This window comes from Pelobates fuscus, chromosome 6 (genome assembly GCF_036172605.1).
Source record: "Pelobates fuscus isolate aPelFus1 chromosome 6, aPelFus1.pri, whole genome shotgun sequence".
Taxonomy (NCBI): Eukaryota; Metazoa; Chordata; class Amphibia; order Anura; family Pelobatidae; genus Pelobates; species Pelobates fuscus.
Genome location: NC_086322.1, coordinates 99,960,048 through 99,984,874, shown reverse-complemented (window position 1 = coordinate 99,984,874; position 24,827 = coordinate 99,960,048).

Genomic DNA, 24,827 nt, shown 5'->3' with positions numbered 1-24,827 from the left:
AAGAGGGATGGGGAAGTATGTAAGTTTATTTTTGTGTGTGTGTGTGTTTTTGCCCCATGTCCTCCTTCCTCACCCAGCAGTCCCTGCCTCTCCCTCTTTTATACCCTGCAGCTCCTGCTCCCTTCTCGCCCAGAAGCCCTGAGGGGGGGCAAAAAGTCAGAGTAGGGTTTTAGGAGTCAATAGCTTTTTTATTAATGAACCAATTTCAATGATATTACGTACAGTGTATGTAGATTTGTTTGACGATGTGTCAAAGATTAATTTTTTTTAAATGAGTTCCATTTGCTGCCTACCAAATTCTGGCTCTTTCGTTTGCATTGTTCATAACATTAATTAATGTTTGAGGGTCAAGTGCTCAAATTTCTGTACCGATATTCTCCTTGAGCTGCTCAAGTGTACATGGTTTGTTCAAGTACACCCACTCCTTCAACTATCCTCACAGGAAGTAATCGAGAGCTAAAAAGTCAGGCAATTAATTTGGGAATTTCTTAAAATTATCTGCTCACTGAACAGTTGTCTCAGGAGGTCCACAATGGCCCTCACTGTATGGGCAACAGCGCTATCCTGTTGAAACCACATTTCAGGACTATTTTCCAATACAGGGTATAAACATTATTTATCATATCCCAATATCTCACACTAATAAAAAATAAATAGAAATTCATAATAAGGATCCACCTTTACTTAATTGTATAGCTATTTATAAAAAGAAACACCCAATTGGAGGGGGAACGATAATTTTAAAGAAATTTGCAAAATAGAAACAAGGTGGTTTTTTTAACTTAGATTCTTTAGCTCCCAAAGGATTAAATTTAGATTTTGAGTTAGTTAATTTTCTGTAATATTTATGTATTATTATGTGTATATTTATGTTTTTTACCTTCCCCCATATCTTGGTTTATTTCTTTTTCTAAACGATATTTGTTTTATATTTCTTATGCTTAATATAAATTATATCCTAATTTATACTATATGTATTTAATATGCATTGAAAGTTTACATTTTCTCCATCTCATTTCCTTCTTTCAACAATAATAGAGATTTTCTATTATTATATGTAATTCAGTAATTCCTAACTTATATATTTCTTCCCTACATGCATTACATTTTTCCCTTGAGCAATATGGGGCTTCTGCACTTTTGCCCACACTTCGGGACTTTGTAACCAGATATGACGTGATTCGCATTGTGCAACTACAGCTTACTTCCGGGATGCAGGATGATGTAATATCAGACTACACCAGATGTGGTGTCATACCCAGAATTCACCTGCTTTAGATTTCATTAATGCGAGGGGTATTTAACACGGAGAGACAAGTCAGCATTGAGGAAGACACCTGAGAAAGTCGAAACGTGTCTGCTCTGCTGCTTCTTTTTTGGGGGCTTCTTTATACATATATACACTTTTGTTTGTTTTTTGCAGTGTTTTATATATTCACCTTATTTTGCTTTTAATTTTGACACTGTTTATTTGTGTCCCTTTTTAATATTACACTAAAATTTGTTTTACATCTACCTTGGACTTATTGATCTTTTCCACTTCGACAAGAACTGTGAAGAGTACACACCGGAGCCTGTAAAGGAGCTTCTGTTCTGGAGCCAAGATCCGCACCTTGTTTGGCTATGAGACCATTATCCAGGGAATGTGGAAAGGGGTCAGTCACTATAACTTGATGGTCACCCAGGAAGACTTCTGGAGCTTCTGTTTTAGAACCTGATATAGCTCTTCACTGTGCAAGTCTTATTCTTTTGGTTTATTTGAATGTTTATATGTTTGATGGGAGATATAATCCATAACATCTGGAGTGCTGATGGTTGCCTATCCCTACTTTAGGATGTAGTGAGCACTGAGTACACCATTAATGCATAAGAGTTTACATATGTTGAAAAACATTTAATACATGATGTGACAAGGACATCCCATCAGAGTCTTGGACTGCCTTTTTGATCATGAGCTATTGATTGTACTTCAGTAATTTATAATCCTACTCACAAAGGAACCCAAGTATTGATCATATTGAATGCATAGTGCACTAATACATCTTGTCTTCTATTCAATCAATTCATAATTTCAACTTTGCCAAAACTACTGCCTCAGCTCTCGAGGACTGAAAATTGTGTCTTGTTAGATGCAAAGGTCTAGTGCTAACTAAAATCAAAGGGTGTTCATTACAAGTATCTTCAACATTTCTGTATAGGAATTTATTCAAGATCTGAATGTGTTTGAATGTCTTATACTTTGAGTAACTAATTCTCCTCTGTGTGATGCAACAGTACCAAACACCTGGTTTCAGGTGAGATATCTAAACATGGGATAATAGTGGGATAATTCTGCAAGCCATAAGTGGGTACTGATCCCATCTCAAATTTAGCTGGTTTCAGGTGAGATATCTAAACATGGGATAATAGTGTCACGGGGTGGCGGTACAGAAACCGGGACCCCTGAGTGACTACTGATAAGTGGGAGTCTTCAGCGTGAGAGTGGATTTATCAGGGCCTGGTGCAGGGTAACCACACGCCCTCTGGTGTTGAGCACCAGCGTTTGTGCGGCCACATACCAGAACCCTGATGCAGCTACAGCGGATCCCAGGAGCTAGATGATAGGCAGACCTCCCAGGAGCTGAATAGGGAGGCTCTGCAGCAAGAATGTATCCAGTACAGAAACAAGGCAAGGCTAGAATAGTCACCAAACATGAACAAGACAAAACTAGTAGAACCCAGAAGCAGAGAAGGATAGGAAACTAAACCCAGAACATGTACACAAGACATGAGGGAAACATGAACATAACACGGGCATGACTGGACAGGACTGTACATGGACTGGGTATACAAACTAAAACAATGCAAGATAAGATAAGATAGGCAAAACAAGAGACATAACTAAGCACTATATATGAAAAGTATGGGGATTTAGTTACATTATATAATCATACATTGCATAAGCCTGCCACAATGCCAAGGTACCCCATATTTGTCAGGTCCTACAATGAATAATGTTCGCTAAAAGAACCATACTAAACCACAATAGCACTTACCTGCAAGAAAGGGCAGAGACTTGAAACACTGCTGCAGGTCCAGACTGAAACAAAAGGAAAATGGAAAACAAATGGGTGTGGCAAACAAACATAAATGAATCCAGGAGACTGGGAATTCCAGGGACGGAATAATGGAATGAACCCAGAAAAACCAGCATAAGGAAAACCAGACATGGAATAGAAAACCAGAAAAACCAAGAAAAACTAAACAAGGATTGTAGAAAGAGTACTGGATACCAGAAGCCAAGACCAGACATCTCCACAGAACAGAGCAGGATGTGACAGAGCAGGATGTTTAATATAAGAACAGTGGCTGAGTCACACCACACAAAAACAAGTTTTAGACTTTAGAAAAACAGACTTTTCTAAAATTAGAATATGTGTAAAGGAGTCATTATCAGACTGGAGCAATTTAAATGGAGTCCAAAAGAAATAGGATTATTTAAAAGTTGCACTACTGAAGGCAACAGAAAATTGCATTAGGCTTGTCAGTAAAAGCAAAAAATTCAAGAAACCACTGTGGTACTCCGCAGATGTGGCCAAAATAGTAAAAAACAAAAAGTTAGCATTTAGTAATTATAAAAAAAAACAGAGTGAGGAAGACAGAATGACCTATAAGATTAGGCAGAAAGAGGCTAAACAAGTTATAAGAGCTTCCAAATCACACACAGAAGAGAAAATAGCACAGTCAGTAAAAAAGGGGGACAAAACTTTTTTTAGATACATAAATGAGAAAAGAAAAGTAAAACAAGGATTAGTCAGATTAAAAACAAAAGAAGGAAGGTATGTAGATGAGGATAAAGGTCTAGCTGACTGCCTCAATGAATATTTTTGTTCGGTATTTACAGATGAAAATGAAGGAAAGGGACCTCAGTTAAGAAAAAGGATAAATGAGTCATTTATTACACGTGAGTTTACAGAGGAAGAGGTTCTATTTCAACTGTCAAAAGTAAAAACAAATAAGTCAATGGGACCTGATGGAATACACCCAAAGCTATTAAAAGAGCTTAGTGGTGTACTAGCAAAACCATTAACAGATTTATTTAACCAATCATTGATAACAGGAGTAGTCCCAGAAGATTGGAAGTTAGCGAATGTTGTGCCCATTCACAAGAAAGGTAATAGGGAGGAGTCGGGCAACTATAGGCCAGTAAGCCTTACTTCAGTAGTGGGGAAAGTGATGGAAACCATGTTAAAGGATAGGATTGTTGAACATCTAAAAACACATGGATTTCAAGATCAGAGACAACATGGGTTTACTTCAGGGAGATCATGCCAAACTAATCTTATTGATTTTTTTGATTGGGTAGCTAAAATTATAGATCAGGGTGGTGCAGTAGACATTGCTTACCTAGATTTCAGTAAGGCTTTTGACACTGTTGCACATAGAAGGCTTATCAATAAACTACAATCTTTGAGTTTGGATTCCAATATTGTTGAATGGGTAAGGCAGTGGTTGAGTGACAGGCAACGGAGGGTTGTAGTCAATGGAGTATATTCGAAGCTTGGGCTTGTCACCAGTGGGGTACCTCAGGGATCTGTACTTGGACCCATTCTCTTTAATATTTTTATTAGTGATATTACAGAAGGTCTTGATGGTAAGGTGTGTCTTTTTGCTGATGATACTAAGATATGTAACAGGGTTGATGTTCCAGGAGGGATAAGCCAAATGGAAAATTATTTAGGTAAACTAGAAAAATGGTCAAAGTTGTGGCAACTGACATTTAATGTGGATAAGTGCAAGATAATGCATCTTGGACGTAAAAACCCAAGGGCAGAGTACAGAATATTTGATAGAGTCCTAACCTCAACATCTGAGGAAAGGGATTTAGGGGTGATTATTCCTGATGACTTAAAGGTAGGCAGACAATGTAATAGAGCAGCAGGAAATGCTAGCAGAATGCTTGGTTGTATAGGGAGAGGTATTAGCAGTAGAAAGAGGGAAGTGCTCATGCCATTGTACAGAACACTGGTGAGACCTCACTTGGAGTACTGTACACAGTACTGGAGACCCTATCGTCAAAAGGATATTGATACCTTAGAGAGAGTTCAAAGAAGGGCTACTAAACTGGTTCATGGATTGCAGGATAAAACTTACCAGGAAAGGTTAAAGGATCTTAACATGTATAGCTTGGAGGAAAGACGAGACAGGGGGGATATGATAGAAACATTTAAATACATAAAGGGAATCAACACAGTAAAGGAGGAGACTATATTTAAAAGAAGATACACTACCACAACAAGAGGACATAGTCTTAAATTAGAGGGACAAAGGTTTAAATATAATATCAGGAAGTATTACTTTACTGAGAGGGTAGTGGATGCATGGAATAGCCTTCCAGCTGAAGTGGTAGAGGTTAACACAGTAAAGGAGTTTAAGCATGCGTGGGATAGGCATAAGGCTATCCTAACTATAAGATAAGGCCAGGGACTAATGAAAGTATTTAGAAAACTGGGCAGACTAGATGGGCCGAATGGTTCTTATCTGCCGTCACATTCTATGTTTCTATGTTTCTATGACAAATAGTGGGATAATTCTGCAAGCCATAAGCGAGTACTGATCCCATCTCAAATTTAGCTGGTTTCAGGTGAGATATCTAAACATGGGATAATAGTGGCTTATGCTTTCTGTTCCATAAACCCATTCTGCAAATGCCTTGACTTGACATTATCCAAAACATTTTTATTTAGTATAAAATTTACTTTATTAATCATTCAGTGATTAACCCAGTCAATAAAACATGCATCCATAAGTTATTCCCATAGATTGAGTTAAAGAGTTGAAGGTTTGCAATGACTCTATCGTCACCACACTTGTGAAGTATTGCTGTAAGCAGTATGTTTGAACAAATTAACAAAACCAACAAGGTGATTTAAATACACTAAAATGATTATATAATGATACTAGATGCATATTCTAATATACAAAACATTAGGAGGATTTAAAGTGTATTTTAAATTTAAGGCCAATGTAGCTTAACTGGAGAAACTGGAAAAAGTTAGATATTCTTCCAGTTTAGCTATTTTGACCTTACATTTGAAATGTACTTTGAATTATCACTTAGCTTTTTTTAAATTCCCAAGTAGCAAGGCATTCATAAATTAACAACATTCCAAAATCAATTAGGGTCTCTTCCGATATATGATTAGAGTAATCATATCTTTAGGCAGAGGGGAACTAACTAGAGTGGCAGGGAGGAAATTGACACAAGCATAAAGGATTTGTGGGCTGCAACCTCCCAGAACTGTGTTGTCACCGATTAAATAGCATAGGGATGTTTGGTGACTATGTTGGCACATGCCTGCAAGTGGGAGAAAACAAGTGGCAAGTAAAAGTTGAGCAGGGCTCTTGCCAGTCCAGCATTGCATGGCTTAAAGTGCAACCCTTTTGTGCTTGGGATGGAGCCACTCACTACATATGACAGTCATCAACTGTGACAGTGGATTTGTAGGAAACAGAATCTATGTGTGTCTTAATCATATCAAGATCTTTTTGTATGCTCTGTTTAACTGTAGAGATCAGATGGATCGATGCTGCCAGATATAAGATGTCTCACCTTGCAATTGTAGCAGTCTCCATCTGTCAAACACACATAGCATATGAATAGGACCATCCGCACAGCTGTCTGTGAGTTACATAGACCGTGTTATACATCCACTTCTAACACAATGGTTACCAAGCCAGACAGAAATGAACAAGCACTCCTGGCTTCCATCAGTGATTGATTCCTGAGAATAAGACTGAAAGAGAGACCTGCACTCCTAAAGTATAAACATGATTTACGTCACTGGTAAATTATTATTTAGAAAACCACCAGCATACCCTGAAACACTGTACAATGGGTGGATTAACTGACAAATTGCCAAAACAAGACAAAGTAGTGAAACAGAGGCCTTGATGTAATATTTTTGAATAAACATGTCAAATGATTTAATTTTTTTGGATAAACTTAAAAAAGAAATAAAAAAAAAATAATAAAAAAAATAATAAAAAAAAAAAAAAAAAAAAAAAATAATATATATATATAAATATATATAAATATATATATCTCAACATATAAAAAATATCAAAATATTAAAATCTTTTTTTTAATAAATATTTATTAATTCTTTCAAATATAAAAAACACAAACAATTACATATCATCAGAAATACAAAATTTGACATCCCAATGACCCTACGGATCCCAGCACTCTTGTTATTCAAGTCAAACATTGGTCAATCTACTTTAAAACTCAATAATTCTAAAACATTGACAAACTTCAAAACAAAAAGGACAGGCCCAAACACGATGGTCTCTAGTCATTGGAAAATACAAAAAAGGCTTCAAATTACAGATCTTCATAATGCATACCATACATATAGACCGTCATTTATATTTCGAACCTTTAACACAAGATCCCATGGAGGAGGGAGAGGTCGGGGGGATATAAGGTGACTGACAAAAAGAATAATACTAATCAAATGCCAGGCTGCATCACATACAGGGGAGTGACTTGATAATACTTAAATACCCTTTTGTATTTTTTAGACAACTAACTGCTATTCAATCTATTACAGTCAAAAAATTTTTTTTTTTAAACGTACACTACTGTTACACCAGATATGAGTTGCACTGGTGTGACACAGTGCCCTGGCAGGCCCTGAAACGCACACTCGTGAAGGAAACTGACTGCTATTATATTACAGTCTAAAAAGTTTTGTTGTTTTTAAATGCAAGCTATTGTGACACCAGATATGAGTGAGTGGTGGCACTGGGCAGGCCCTGAAATGCACACTAGTGAAGGAAACTGACTGCTATTATATTACAGTCAAAAAAGTTTAGTTTTTTTTAAACGCAAGCTATTGGGACACCAGATATGAGTGGTGCCACTGGGCAAGTGGGCACAGTATACGCTGTGAGCCTGACACACACGCTGGCAGACAACTAACTGCTATTTAATCTATTACAGTCAAAATTTTATTTTTTTTTAGAAATGTACACTACTGTTACACCAGATATGAGTTGCACTGGTGTGACACTGTGCCCTGGCAGGCCCTGAAACGCATAGTGCATTAAACTGACTGCTATTATATTACTGTCAAAAAGTTTAGTTTTTTTTAAATGCAAGCTATCGGGACACCAGATATGAGTGGTGGCACTGGGCAAGTGGGCACAGTATACGCTGTGAGCCTGACACACACGCTGGCAGACAACTAACTGCTATTCAATCTATTACAGTCAAAATTGAATTTGTTTTTAAAAAATGTACACTACTGTTACACCAGATATGAGTTACACTGGTGTGACACTGTGCCCTGGAATCCCTGAAACGCACACTCGTGAAGGAAACTGACTGCTATTATATTACAGTCTAAAAAGTTTTGTTTTTTATAAATGCAAGCTATTGGGACACCAGATATGAGTGAGTGGTGGCACTGGGCAGGCCCTGAAACGCACAGTCGTGAAGGAAACTGACTGCTATTATATTACAGTCCAAAAAGTTTTTTTTTTGTTAAATGCAAGCTATTGTGACACCAGATATGAGTGGTGGCACTGGGCAAGTGGGCACAGTATACGCTGCGAGCCTGACACACACACTGGCAGACAACTAACTGCTATTCAATCTATTACAATCAAAATTGTATTTTTTTTTTTTTAAATGTACACTACTGTTACACCAGATATGAGTTGCACTGGTGTGACACTGTGCCCTGGCAGGCCCTGAAACGCACACACGTGAAGGAAACTGACTGCTATTATATTACAGTCCAAAAAGTTTTTTCTTGTTAAATGCAAGCCATTGTGACACCAGATATGAGTGGTGGCACTGGGCGAGTGGGCACAGTATACGCTGTGAGCCTGACACACACGCCGGCAGACAACGAACTGCTATTCAATCTATTACAGCCAAAAATTTTTTTTTTTTTAGAAATGTACACTACTGTTACACTAGATATGAGTTGCACTGGTGTGGCACTGTGCCCTGGCAGGCCCTGAAACGCACACTCGTGAAGGAAACTGACTGCTATTATATTACAGTCCAAAAAGTTTTGTTGTTTTTAAATGCAAGCTATTGTGACACCAGATATGAGTGAGTGGTGGCACTGGGCAGGTCCGGAAACGCACACTAGTGGAGGAAACTGACTGCTATTATATTACTGTCAAAAAAGTTTAGTTTTTTTTAAATGCAAGCTATTGGGACACCAGATATGAGTGGTGGCACTGGGCGAGTGGGCACAGTATACGCTGTGAGCCCGACACACACGCTGGCAGACAACTAACTGCTATTCAATCTATTACAGTCCAAAATTTTTTTTTTTAGAAATGTACACTACTGTTACACCAGATATGAGTTGCACTGGTGTGACACTGTGCCCTGGCAGGCCCTGAAACACACACTCGTGAAGGAAACTGACTGCTATTATATTACAGTCCAAAAAGTTTTTTTTTGTTAAATGCAAGCCATTGTGATACCAGATATGAGTGGTCGAACTGGGCGAGTGGGCACAGTATACGCTGTGAGCCCGACACACACGCTGACAGACAACTCACTGCCCTGGCAGGCCCTGAAACGCACACTCGTGAATGAAACTGACTGCTATTATATTACAGTCCAAAAAGTTGTTTTTTTGTTAAATGCAAGCTATTGTGACACCAGTGAGTGAGTGGTGGCACTGGGCAGGCCCTGAAACGCACACTATTGAAGAAAACTGACTGCTATTATATTACAGTTCAAAAAGTTTTAATGTTTTTAAATGCAAGCTATTGTGACACCAGATATGAGTGAGTGGTGGCACTGGGCAGGTCCTGAAACGCACACTAGTGAAGGAAACTGACTGCTATTATATTACAGTCAAAAAAGTTTCGTTTTTTTTTAAATGCAAGCTATTGGGACACCAGATATGAGTGGTGGCACTGGGCAAGTGGGCACAGTATACGCTGTGAGCCTGACACACACGCTGGCAGACATCTAACTGCTATTCTATCTATTACAGTCAAAATTGTATATTTTTTTAAAAATGTACACTACTGTTACACCAGATATGAGTTGCACTGGTGTGACATTGTGCCCTGGCAGGCCCTGAAACGCACACTCGTGAAGGAAACTGACTGCTATTATATTACAGTCCTAAAAGTTTTGTTTTTTTAAATGCAAGCTATTGGGACACCAGATATGAGTGAGTGGTGGCACTGGGCAGGCCCTGAAGCGCACAGTCGTGAAGGAAACTGACTGCTATTATATTACAGTTAAAAAAGTTGTTTTTTTTGTTAAATGCAAGCTATTGTGACACCAGATATGGGTGTTGGCACTGGGAAAGTGGGCACAGTATACGCTGTGAGCCTGACACACACGCTGGCAGACAACTAACTGCTATTCAATCTATTACAGTCAAAATTTTATTTTTTAAAAGTAAAAATGTACACTACTGTTACACCAGTTATGAGTTGCACTGGTGTGACACTGTGCCCTGGCAGGCACTGAAATGCGCACTCGTGAAGGAAACTGACTGCTATTATATTACAGTCCAAAAAGTTTTTTTTGTTAAATGCAAGCCATTGTGACACCAGATATGAGTGGTGGCACTGGGCGAGTGGGCACAGTATACGCTGTGAGCCCGACACACACGCTGGCAGACAACTAACTGCTATTCAATCTATTACAGTCAAAATTGTATTATTTTTTTTTTAGAAATGTACACTACTGTTACACCAGATATGAGTTGCACTGGTGTGACACTGTGCCCTGGCAGGCCCTGAAACACACACTCGTGAAGGAAACTGACTGCTATTATATTACAGTCCAAAAAGTTTTTTTTTGTTAAATGCAAGCCATTGTGATACCAGATATGAGTGGTGGAACTGGGCGAGTGTGCACAGTATACGCTGTGAGCCCGACACACACGCTGGCAGACAACTCACTGCCCTGGCAGGCCCTGAAACGCACACTCGTGAATGAAACTGACTGCTATTATATTACAGTCCAAAAAGTTGTTTTTTTGTTAAATGCAAGCTATTGTGACACCAGTGAGTGAGTGGTGGCACTGGGCAGGTCCTGAAACGCACACTATTGAAGAAAACTGACTGCTATTATATTACAGTCCAAAAAGTTTTAATGTTTTTAAATGCAAGCTATTGTGACACCAGATATGAGTGAGTGGTGGCACTGGGCAGGTCCTGAAACGCACACTAGTGAAGGAAACTGACTGCTATTATATTACAGTCAAAAAAGTTTCGTTTTTTTTTAAATGCAAGCTATTGGGACACCAGATATGAGTGGTGGCACTGGGCAAGTGGGCACAGTATACGCTGTGAGCCTGACACACACGCTGGCAGACAACTAACTGCTATTCAATCCATTACAGTCAAAATTTAATTTTTTAAAAGTAAAAATGTACACTACTGTTACACCAGTTATGAGTTGCACTGGTGTGACACTGTGCCCTGGCAGGCACTGAAATGCACACTCGTGAAGGAAACTGACTGCTATTATATTACAGTCCAAAAAGTTTTTTTTGTTAAATGCAAGCCATTGTGACACCAGATATGAGTGGTGGCACTGGGCGAGTGGGCACAGTATACGCTGTGAGCCCGACACACACGCTGGCAGACAACTAACTGCTATTCAATCTATTACAGTCAAAATTGTATTTTTTTTTTTTAGAAATGTACACTACTGTTACACCAGATATGAGTTGCATTGGTGTGACACTGTGCCCTGGCAGGCCCTGAAACACACACTCGTGAAGGAAACTGACTGCTATTATATTACAGTCCAAAAAGTTTTTTTTTGTTAAATGCAAGCCATTGTGATACCAGATATGAGTGGTGGCACTGGGCGAGTGGGCACAGTATACGCTGTGAGCCCGACACACACGCTGGCAGACAACTCACTGCCCTGGCAGGCCCTGAAACGCACACTCGTGAATGAAACTGACTGCTATTATAATACAGTCCAAAAAGTTGTTTTTTTTGTTAAATGCAAGCTATTGTGACACCAGTGAGTGAGTGGTGGCACTAGGCAGGCCCTGAAACGCACACTATTGAAGAAAACTGACTGCTATTATATTACAGTCCAAAAAGTTTTAATGTTTTTAAATGCAAGCTATTGTGACACCAGATATGAGTGAGTGGTGGCACTGGGCAGGCCCTGAAACGCACAGTCATGAAGGAAACTGACTGCTATTATATTACAGTCCAAAATGTTTTTTTTTTGTTAAATGCAAGCTATTGTGACACCAGATATGGGTGTTGGCACTGGGTAAGTGGGCACAGTATACGCTGTGATCCTGACACACACGCTGGCAGACAACTAACTGCTATTCAATCTATTACAGTCACATTTTTTTTTTTTTAGAAATGTACACTACTGTTACACCAGATATGAGTTGCACTGGTGTGACACTGTGCCCTGGCAGGCCCTGAAACACACACTCGTGAAGGAAACTGACTGCTATTATATTACAGTCCAAAAAGGTTTTTTTTGTTAAATGCAAGCCATTGTGATACCAGATATGAGTGGTGGAACTGGGCGAGTGGGCACAGTATACGCTGTGAGCCCGACACACACGCTGGCAGACAACTCACTGCCCTGGCAGGCCCTGAAACGCACACTCGTGAATGAAACTGACTGCTATTATATTACAGTCCAAAAAGTTGTTTTTTTGTTAAATGCAAGCTATTGTGACACCAGTGAGTGAGTGGTGGCACTGGGCAGGCCCTGAAACGCACACTATTGAAGAAAACTGACTGCTATTATATTACAGTCCAAAAAGTTTTAATGTTTTTAAATGCAAGCTATTGTGACACCAGATATGAGTGAGTGGTGGCACTGGGCAGGTCCTGAAACGCACACTAGTGAAGGAAACTGACTGCTATTATATTACAGTCAAAAAAGTTTCGTTTTTTTTTAAATGCAAACTATTGGAACACCAGATATGAGTGGTGGCACTGGGCAAGTGGGCACAGTATACGCTGTGAGCCTGACACACACGCTGGCAGACATCTAACTGCTATTCAATCTATTACAGTCAAAATTGTATATATTTTTAAAAATGTACACTACTGTTACACCAGATATGAGTTGCACTGGTGTGACACTGTGCCCTGGCAGGCCCTGAAACGCACACTCGTGAAGGAAACTGACTGCTATTATATTACAGTCCAAAAAGTTTTGTTTTTTTAAATGCAAGCTATTGGGACACCAGATATGAGTGAGTGGTGGCACTGGGCAGGCCCTGAAGCGCACAGTCGTGAAGGAAACTGACTGCTATTATATTACAGTTAAAAAAGTTGTTTTTTTGTTAAATGCAAGCTATTGTGACACCAGATATGGGCGTTGGCACTGGGCAAGTGGGCACAGTATACGCTGTGAGCCTGACACACACGCTGGCAGACAACTAACTGCTATTCAATCTATTACAGTCAAAATTTTATTTTTTAAAAGTAAAAATGTACACTACTGTTACACCAGTTATGAGTTGCACTGGTGTGACACTGTGCCCTGGCAGGCACTGAAATGCACACTCGTGAAGGAAACTGACTGCTATTATATTACAGTCCAAAAAGTTTTTTTTGTTAAATGCAAGCCATTGTGACACCAGATATGAGTGGTGGCACTGGGCGAGTGGGCACAGTATATGCTGTGAGCCCGACACACACGCTGGCAGACAACTAACTGCTATTCAATCTATTACAGTCAAAATTGTATTTTATTTTTAGAAATGTACACTACTGTTACACCAGATATGAGTTGCACTGGTGTGACACTGTGCCCTGGCAGGCCCTGAAACACACACTCGTGAAGGAAACTGACTGCTATTATATTACAGTCCAAAAAGTTTTTTTTTTTAAATGCAAGCCATTGTGATACCAGATATGAGTGGTGGCACTGGGCGAGTGGGCACAGTATACGCTGTGAGCCCGACACACACGCTGGCAGACAACTCACTGCCCTGGCAGGCCCTGAAACGCACACTCGTGAATGAAACTGACTGCTATTATATTACAGTCCAAAAAGTTTTGTTGTTTTTAAATGCAAGCTATTGTGACACCAGATATGAGTGAGTGGTGGCACTGGGCAGGCCCTGAAGCGCACAGTCGTGAAGGAAACTGACTGCTATTATATAACAGTTAAAAAAGTTGTTTTTTTTGTTAAATGCAAGCTATTGTGACACCAGATATGGGTGTTGGCACTGGGCAAGTGGGCACAGTATACGCTGTGAGCCTGACACACACGCTGGCAGACAACTAACTGCTATTCAATCTATTACAGTCAAAATTGTATTTTTTAAAAGTAAAAATGTACACTACTGTTACACCAGTTATGAGTTGCACTGGTGTGACACTGTGCCCTGGCAGGCACTGAAATGCACACTCGTGAAGGAAACTGACTGCTATTATATTACAGTCCAAAAAGTTTTTTTTGTTAAATGCAAGCCATTGTGACACCAGATATGAGTGGTGGCACTGGGCAGGCCCTGAAGCGCACAGTCGTGAAGGAAACTGACTGCTATTATATTACAGTTAAAAAAGTAGTTTTTTTTGTTAAATGCAAGCTATTGTGACACCAGATATGGGTGTTGGCACTGGGCAAGTGGGCACAGTATACGCTGTGAGCCTGACACACACGCTGGCAGACAACTAACTGCTATTCAATCTATTACAGTCAAAATGTTATTTTTTTAAAGTAAAAATGTACACTACTGTTACACCAGTTATGAGTTGCACTGGTGTGACACTGTGCCCTGGCAGGCACTGAAATGCACACTCGTGAAGGAAACTGACTGCTATTATATTACAGTCCAAAAAGTTTTTTTTGTTAAATGCAAGCCATTGTGACACCAGATATGAGTGGTGGCACTGGGCGAGTGGGCACAGTATACGCTGTGAGCCTGACACACACGCTGGCAGACAACTAACTGCTATTCAATCTATTACTGTAAAAATTTTTTTTTTTTTAGAAATGTACACTACTGTTACACCAGATATGAGTTGCACTGGTGTGACACTGTGCCCTGGCAGGCCCTGAAAATAACACTCGTGAAGGAAACTGACTGCTATTATATTACAGTCCAAAAAGTTTTGTTGTTTTTAAATGCAAGCTATTGTGACACCAGATATGAGTGAGTGGTGGCACTGGGCAGGTCCAGAAACGCACACTAGTGAAGGAAACTGACTGCTATTATATTACTGTCAAAAAAGTTTAGTTTTTTTTAAATGCAAGCCATTGTGACACCAGATATGAGTGGTGGCACTGGGCAAGTGGGCACAGTATACGCTGTGAGCCCGACACACACGCTGGCAGAGAACTAACTGCTATTCAATCTATTACAGTCAAAATTGTATTTTTTTTAGAAATGTGCACTACTGTTACACCAGATATGAGTTGCACTGGTGTGACACTGTGCCCTGGCAGGCCCTGAAACGCACACTCGTGAATGAGACTGACTGCTATTATATTACAGTCCAAAAAGTTTTTTTTTGTTAAATGCAAGCTATTGTGACACCAGATATGAGTGAGTGGTGGCACTGGGCAGGTCCTGAAATGCACACTAGTGAAGGAAACTGACTGCTATTATATTACTGTCAAAAAAGTTTAGTTTTTTTTAAATGCAAGCCATTGTGACACCAGATATGAGTGGTTGCACTGGGCAAGTGGGCACAGTATACGCTGTGAGCCCGACACACACGCTGGCAGAGAACTAACTGCTATTCAATCTATTACAGTCAAAATTGTATTTTTTTTTTAGAAATGTACACTACTGTTACACCAGATATGAGTTGCACTGGTGTGACACTGTGCCCTGGCAGGCCCTGAAACGCACACTCGTGAAGGAAACTGACTGCTATTATATTACAGTCCAAAAAGTTTTGTTGTTTTTAAATGCAAGCTATTGTGACACCAGATATGAGTGAGTGGTGGCACTGGGCAAGTCCTGAAACGCACACTAGTGTAGGAAACTGACTGCTATTATATTACAGTCAAAAAGTTTAGTTTTTTTTTTAAATGCAAGCTATTGGAACACCAGATATGAGTGGTGGCACTGGGCAAGTGGGCACAGTATACGCTGTGAGCCTGACACACACGCTGGCAGACAACTAACTGCTATTCAATCTGTTACAGTCAAAATAGTATATATCTATTTTTTTTAAATGTACACTACTGTTACAACAGATATGAGTTGCACTGGTGTGACACTGTGCCCTGGCAGGCCCTGAAACGCACACGTGTGAAGGAAACTGACTGCTATTATATTACAGTCCAAAAAGTTTTTTTTTTGTTAAATGCAAGCCATTGTGACACCAGATATGAGTGGTGGCACTGGGCGAGTGGGCACAGTATACGCTGTGAGCCTGACACACACACTGGCAGACAACTAACTGCTATTCAATCTATTACAGTCAAAATTGTATTTTTTTTTAGAAATGTACACTACTGTTACACCAGATATGAGTTGCACTGGTGTGACACTGTGCCCTGGCAGGCCCTGGAACGCACACTCGTGAAGGAAACTGACTGCTATTATATTACAGTCCAAAAAGTTTCTTTTTGTTAAATGCAAGCCATTGTGACACCAGATATGAGTGGTGGCACCGGGCGAGTGGGCACAGTATACGCTGTGAGCCTGACACACACGCTGGCAGACAACTAACTGCTATTCAATCTATTACAGTAAAATTTTATTTTTTAAAAGTAAAAATGTACACGACTGTTACACCAGTTATGAGTTGCACTGGTGTGACACTGTGCCCTGGCAGGCCCTGAAATGCACACTCGTGAAGGAAACTGACTGCTATTATATTACAGTCCAAAACGTTTTTTTTTGTTAAATGCAAGCCATTGTGACACCAGATATGAGTGAGTGGTGGCACTGGGCAGGTCCTGAAACGCACACTAGTGAAGGAAACTGACTGCTATTATTTTACAGTCAAAAAAGTTTTGTTTTGTTTTTTTAAATGCAAGCTGTTGTTACACCAGTGAGTGAGTGGTGGCACTGGGAAAGTGGGCACAGTATATGCTGTGAGCCTGACACACAGGCTGGCAGGCAGGCAACTGCAATTACATTACACAGAAAAAAAAGCAGACTGATGTTCTAGACCTAAAAAGGGCTTTTTGGGGTGCTGTCCTTACAGCAGAGATCAGATGAATCCTTCAGGACTGTAGTGGACACTGAATACACTAGCCTAGCTATCAATTTCCCTATCAAATCAGCATCAGCTACACTGTCCCTACTCTCACTAAGAATGCAGCTTCACAATGAATGTAAAATGGATGCTGTCCAGGAGGTGGGAGGGTCTGGGAGGGAGGATCTGCTGCTGATTGGCTGGAATGTGTCTGCTGACTGTGAGGTACAGGCAGGGTCAAAGTTTACTCAATGATGAGGAATAGGGGGCGGACCGAACAGCGCCAGCGAACAGTTCGGGACTTCCCCTTATTCCTCAGAACAGTCTTTGTATGCCAGTGAATACATCAATCACAGGTTACTCATTGAAACTGTCTGATTGACAGCCTAATGTACAGTTTTTTAAAGCTATTCTCCATTTATAGTATGCATTATATAGTCAGGATACTTTCTTTATTTGTCTTTTCTTCCTACACACTGTGTGATGTGTTGTGCACTTAGCTTCTATAACAGTATACGCTGTGAGCCTGACACACACGCTGGCAGACAACTAACTGCTATTCAATCTATTACAGTAAAAAAAATTTTTTTTTTAGAAATGTACACTACTGTTACACCAGATATGAGTTGCACTGGTGTGACACTGTGCCCCGGCAGGCCCTGAAACACACACTCGTGAAGGAAACTGACTGCTATTATATTACAGTCCAAAAAGTTTTGTTGTTTTTAAATGCAAGCTATTGTGACACCAGATATGAGTGAGTGGTGGCACTGGGCAGGTCCAGAAATGCACACTAGTGAAGGAAACTGACTGCTATTATATTACTGTCAAAAAAGTTTAGTTTTTTTTAAATGCAAGCCATTGTGACACCAGATATGAGTGGTGGCACTGGGCAAGTGGGCACAGTATACGCTGTGAGCCCGACACACACGCTGGCAGACAACTAACTGCTATTCAATCTATTACAGTCAAAATTGTATTTTTTTTTTAGAAATGTGCACTACTGTTACACCAGATATGAGTTGCACTGGTGTGACACTGTGCCCTGGCAGGCCCTGAAACGCACACTCGTGAAGGAGACTGACTGCTATTATATTACAGTCCAAAAAGTTTTTTTTTGTTAAATGCAAGCTATTGTGACACCAGATATGAGTGAGTGGTGGCACTGGGCAGGTCCTGAAATGCACACTAGTGAAGGAAACTGACTGCTATTATATTACAGTCAAAAAGTTTAGTTTTTTTTTTAAATGCAAGCAATTGGAACACCAGATATGAGTGGTGGCACTGGGCAAGTGGGCACAGTATACGCTGTGAGCCTGACACACACGCTGGCAGACAACTAACTGCTATTCAATCTATTACAGTCAAAATTGTATTTTTTTTTAGAAATGTACACTACTGTTACACCAGATATGAGTTGCACTGGTGTGACACTGTGCCCTGGCAGGCCCTGAAACGCACACGCGTGAAGGAAACTGACTGCTATTATATTACAGTCCAAAAAGTTTTGTTGTTTTTAAATGCAAGCTATTGTGACACCAGATATGAGTGAGTGGTGGCACTGGGCAGGTCCTGAAACGCACACTAGTGAAGGAAACTGACTGCTATTATATTACAGTCAAAAAGTTTAGTTTTTTTTTAAATGCAAGCTATTGGAACACCAGATATGAGTGGTGGCACTGGGCAAGTGGGCACAGTATACGCTGTGAGCCTGACACACACGCTGGCAGACAACTAACTGCTATTCAATCTGTTACAGTCAAAATAGTATTTTTTTTTTTTAAATGTACACTACTGTTACAAGAGATATGAGTTGCACTGGTGTGACACTGTGCCCTGGCAGGCCCTGAAACGCACACTCGTGAAGGAAACTGACTGCTATTATATTGCAGTCCAAAAAGTTTTTTTTTTTGTTAAATGCAAGCCATTGTGACACCAGATAGTAGTGGTGGCACTGGGCGAGTGGGCACAGTATACGCTGTGAGCCTGACACACACGCTGGCAGACAACTAACTGCTATTCAATCTATTACAGTAAAATTTTATTTTTTAAAAGTAAAAATGTACACTACTGTTACACCAGTTATGAGTTGCACTGGTGTGACACTGTGCCCTGGCAGGCCCTGAAATGCACACTCGTGAAGGAAATTGACTGCTATTATATTACAGTCCAAAAAGTTTTTTTTGTTAAATGCAAGCCATTGTGACACCAGATATGAATGAGTGGTGGCACTGGGCAGGTCCTGAAACGCACACTAGTGAAGGAAACTGACTGCTATTATATTACAGTCAAAAAAGTTTTGTTTTGTTTTTTTAAATGCAAGCTGTTGTGACACCAGTGAGTGAGTGGTGGCACTGGAAAAGTGGGCACAGTATATGCTGTGAGCCTGACACACAGGCTGGCAGGCAGGCAACTGCAATTACATTACACAGAAAAAAAAGCAGACTGATGTTCTAGACCTAAAAAGGCCTTTTTGTGGTGCTGTCCTTACAGCAGAGATCAGATGAATCCTTCAGGACTGTAGTGGACACTGAATACACTAGCCTAGCTATCAATTTCCCTATCAAATCAGCATCAGCTACACTGTCCCTACTCTCACTAAGAATGCAGCTTCACAATGAATGTAAAATGGATGCTGTCCAGGAGGTGGGAGGGTCTGGGAGGGAGGATCTGCTGCTGATTGGCTGGAATGTGTCTGCTGACTGTGAGGTACAGGCAGGGTCAAAGTTTACTCAATGATGAGGAATAGGGGGCGGACCGAACAGCGCCAGCGAACAGTTCGGGACTTCCCCTTATTCCTCAGAACAGTCTTTGTATGCCAGTGAATACATCAATCACAGGTTACTCATTGAAACTGTCTGATTGACAGCCTAATGTACAGTTTTTTAAAGCTATTCTCCATTTATAGTATGCATTATATAGTCAGGATACTTTCTTTATTTGTCTTTTCTTCCTACACACTGTGTGATGTGTTGTGCACTTAGCTTCTATAATAGTATTAGGACATGGGATGCTGTGGGTGGTTCAAAAATGTCAAGTTCACACACCCACACTCCACATTCTACTGCTTTTATTCATAATATATTGATAGCACATTCACTCATAATATATTGATTTCTTTGTATACAGATTGATCTTTATCAGTTTTGCAAAACATGCTTTGGATCAGGTATACAACAAAAAAGGTGAAGCACACTCAGGTCGGTATAATAGTTACCACTTAAAGGACCACTATAGTGCCAGGAAAACATACTCGTTTTCCTGGCACTATAGTGCCCTGAGGGTGCCCCCACCCTCAGGGACCCCCGCCCGCCCGGCTCTGGGGAGAGGAAAGGGTTAAAACGTACCTTTATTCCAGCGCCGGGCGGGGAACTCTCCTCCTCCTCTCCGCCTCCGATCCTCCCTTTCGGCTGAATGCGCATGCGCGGCAAGAGCTGCGCGCGCATTCAGCCGGTCGCATAGGAAAGCATTTACAATGCTTTCCTATGGACGCTTGCGTGCTCTCACTGTGATTTTCACAGTGAGAATCACGCAAGCGCCTCTAGCGGCTGTCAGTGAGACAGCCACTAGAGGATTTAGAGGCTGGCTTAACCCGTATATAAACATAGCAGTTTCTCTGAAACTGCTATGTTTATATAAAAAAAGGGTTAAACCTAGCTGGATCAGGCACCCAGACCACTTCATTAAGCTGAAGTGGTCTGGGTGCCTAGAGTGGTCCTTTAATGTCTGGCTTCAATGTATAAACAATTCTACAAAAATATAAACAGACATTTCACATTGCAATGTGTAAATTAAATTACATTTGCCATATAAAAGATAATTTTTCTTTAAAAAAAAAAAAAAAAAAATGGCACATTCTTTTACAGGATCAAAACCTGAGGGAATATGCAGGTCAAAAACCTAAATGCATTTTTATGGGAGTAAACTATTTTAGACAAAAGCTAACAATTAGTTCCAAAACTGAAAACAAGGAAACGTTTTATCTGATTTACTAAAAAAGGTTTTTTTAGTTGTGGGTCATGTAATGCATGTCATAAGACAAAAAGAAAAGTAATATCAATTCTAGCGTTACAAAAAGAATGTATGATATTGATACCTTCATTTCTTGTAACTTTAAAAACATCATCAATATGTTGGTAATATATCTAGACCATTAAAAGTTAGCATAGGTAAATGCTAACTTTGTGTTGTCTGAATATAGACTTGGATGTTGGCTGTTTTATGCAACAACTATTATTTGGATATTTGTATGATAATTTTAAAAACAATATTTTATTGTGTTCTCAAATACTTACCCTCTTTTTTCATCCTATAGAGTCTATTAAAATATATTTTTATATATATTCATGAACTGAGGACTTTATATGATAATTGTTCTGATTCTGTGGACTTTGTCCTTTTCCCACCATATGCCACTCTCCAAAATGTCGTAATCCCAATCGGAACTTTGTAATGGTCCACATTCCAACTGGAAAACAGGCAGAAACCAGCATACATCAGTATTACTGAGTACGCTATGTCAATTGAACTTAGTGCCTCTCAGAAAGTCCCTAAGAGCCTTGGAAGGATCACTTTTTCAGAAGCAAACGGGAGTTATTAGTAGATGTAACCAAAGATTTTCAAAGCTGTTGCCCCAATTTTAGCAATGTATCAGGAAAGTGTAACTCTCTTAATGATCTATTTATATATACGTATCCACGCTAGGTCAATTCACCGGTGCTGTTGTTTCAATTCCTGAAATCCATCAAATAGGAGACATAAAGTACACCACACTCAGGTAGATGCATTAAGAAATAAAAGTTGCATTCCAGGCTATGCCAGTTTAATAGGAATAGTGCAAACACGGCATAAAACCACCAAAATATAATGCAAAGATAACATTTCCAAGACGTAAAATATCTTCACGTGGGATAGAAGGGGGAGAGAGAAAAAAAACCTAAGATTCTAGAGTTCTAAAGAAGGATATCATGGCACTAGAAAAAGTGCAGAGACGAGCTACACAATTGATAAAAGGAATGGAGCATTTTAGTTATGAAGAAAGGTTAAAACATTTAAATCTCTTCAGTTTGGAAAAAACGGCGCCTTAGAGGGGATATGATAACATTATACAAATATAGTCGGGGCCAGTACAAACCATTATCTGGAAATCTATTCATAAACAGGGCTATACATAGGACACGAGGTCACACATTTAGGCTTGAAGAAAGGAGATTTCATCTAAGGCAAAGAAAAGGTTTTTTTACAGTAGGAGCAATAAGGATATGGAATTCATTGCCGGAAGAGGTGGTTTTGTCAGAGTCTATACAGATGTTTAAATTGCAATTGGATAAATACTTGCAAAAACATAACATACAGGGATACAATTTCTAATTAGTGTGCTAATAGCTGCTTGATCCAAGGAGACATCTGACTGCTATTTTGGGGTCAAGAAGGAATTTTTTCCTAGTTTGTTGCAAAATTGGAAGCGCTTCAGACTGGGTTTTTTGCCTTCTTTTGGATCAACAGCAAAAGCAAATGTGAGGAAGGCTGAACTTGATGGACGCAAGTCTCTTTTCAGCTATGTAACTATGTAACTATGTAGAGTGATCCTGAACGTATTTCACATCTATATAGACACTTTATCAACCAGAATATAGACGTGAAACGCATTCAGGATCAGTCTAGGATCTTAGGAATCCTCCCTACCCCTATCCCATGCAAAGATATTTTAAGTCCTGGAAATGTTGTTATCTTTGCAAGGAACAGCAAGGAATGCCTCTTCTATTTCTTAATACACGTACCTGAGTGCGGTGTACATACTTTATATCTTCTATGTGAAAAAGTTAATTGTAGAATTTGCGGCCATTACTCTATCCTAACTCTCCTTGATCTTTCTGCTGCCTTTGACACTGTTGATCAATAACAGCTTCTTCGCATTCTCCGTAATTTTGGTCTACAGGATACTGCTCTCTCCTGGTGCTCCTCCTACCTCTTCAAACGCTCTTTCAGTGTTTTTTTCTCTGACTCTGCCTCTTCCCCCCAACCACTCTCTGTCGGCATCCCCCAAGGTTCTGTAATTGTTCTCCTACTGTTCTCCATCTATACTGCCTCCCTTGGTAAACTCATCAGCTCCTTTGGCTTGGCTTCCGTTACCATTTCTATGTGGATGACACGCAAATCTACCTGATCTAGCTCCTGATCTCTCTCCGTCCATCTTGACTCGTGTCTCTGACTGCCTCTCTTCGAGTTCCAACTGGATGGCTGCTCACTTCCTAAAACTCAACCTGTCCAAAACAGAACTTCTGGTCTTTCCTCCCTCAAGTGTTGCTACTCCCGTGTCTGTCTCCCTCCAAGTCAATGGCGCTACTATCACCTCTACCTCGCAGACTCGCTGCCTGGGTGTTCTTTTTGACTCCAACCTCTCCTTCACCCCCCATGTCCAATCAATCTACCAACCTACATATCCTCCCTAATACACAAGTATGTCCCGTCGAGGCCCCTTTGCTCTGCCACAGACCTACATATATCCCCTGTCCGTACTCCCACCTCTAATGCTGGCCTCCAAGATTTCTCCAGGGCTGCACCTCTTCTGTGGAACTCCTTTCCTTTCTCCGTAAGACTTTCACCCAGTCTCCACTCATTCAAAAATTCAATGAAAACTCACTTCTTCAAGAAAGCATATCAATTAAACTGTTAGCAGGTTTTTATCCCACACCTCCCATGACTCCTCTCCTGCAACTGTCAAAAATTACCTACTAAGCTCTTAATGAATACTTTTCTAACAGCCTACTTTACCCTACTTTTACCCTTTGTGTCACTATACCCCACTGCCTCTAGAATGTAAGCTCATTGAGTAGGACCCTCCACCTCTGTTCCTGTACGTCCAGTTGTTTGGTTACAATTACATGTCTGTTAGTCCACCCATTGTACAGCGCTATGGAATCTGATGGCGCTATATAAATAATAAAATAATAATAACTCCTTCTGTGTATCCTCAAACCAATATGGTGCTGAGTCAATATGGAAAATATGAAGACAGAAAACAAAATATAGCGTAGTATATTTTATAGGGGGTGAGGTAAAATTAGAGAAATGACACTTCCAATTTTCTGGATGTAATGTTCAGCTCTAGGTATATGCGCCTGGGCGGTATGATCCCACCTGTAGACATGTCACTCAGCTTGGTTCCTTGACGATGGTAGGTCAGGGTCAAGGGCCAGTTGAAGGGTCAAGCGTTCACGGGTATTTCCCTCCAATATGCAGTGTCACAAATATTCACCTATTACATAAAATAAGAGTAAAAACAGAAACATTGTGCTCTCAGTTTTGTTGATGTAAATGTAAAATAAAATGAGGTATACTCAAGGAAGGGGAGCACAAAACTGGGTTTTGCTCAATCCTATGTAGCATAGGTGATTTACTCCCCACCAAGGAGATAAAAAGTGTGGCTCCTATGGATAAAATCTTCAGGGATAAAGTCAGGAAGGTCCATGTATGATAAAAAATTTAGTTTTAATTAAACAAAGATAATAAAACCAACGACATAAAAACACTGACGTGTTTTACCCCAAAGTGCTTTTTTCAAAGTGTGGAGCTCCAGAAAATTGTAAATGGCATTTCTCTTTTTTTACCTCACTACCTTTAGAATACTAAATTATTTTTTCTGTCTTTAAATTTTCCATATTAATTCACCACCATATGAATTT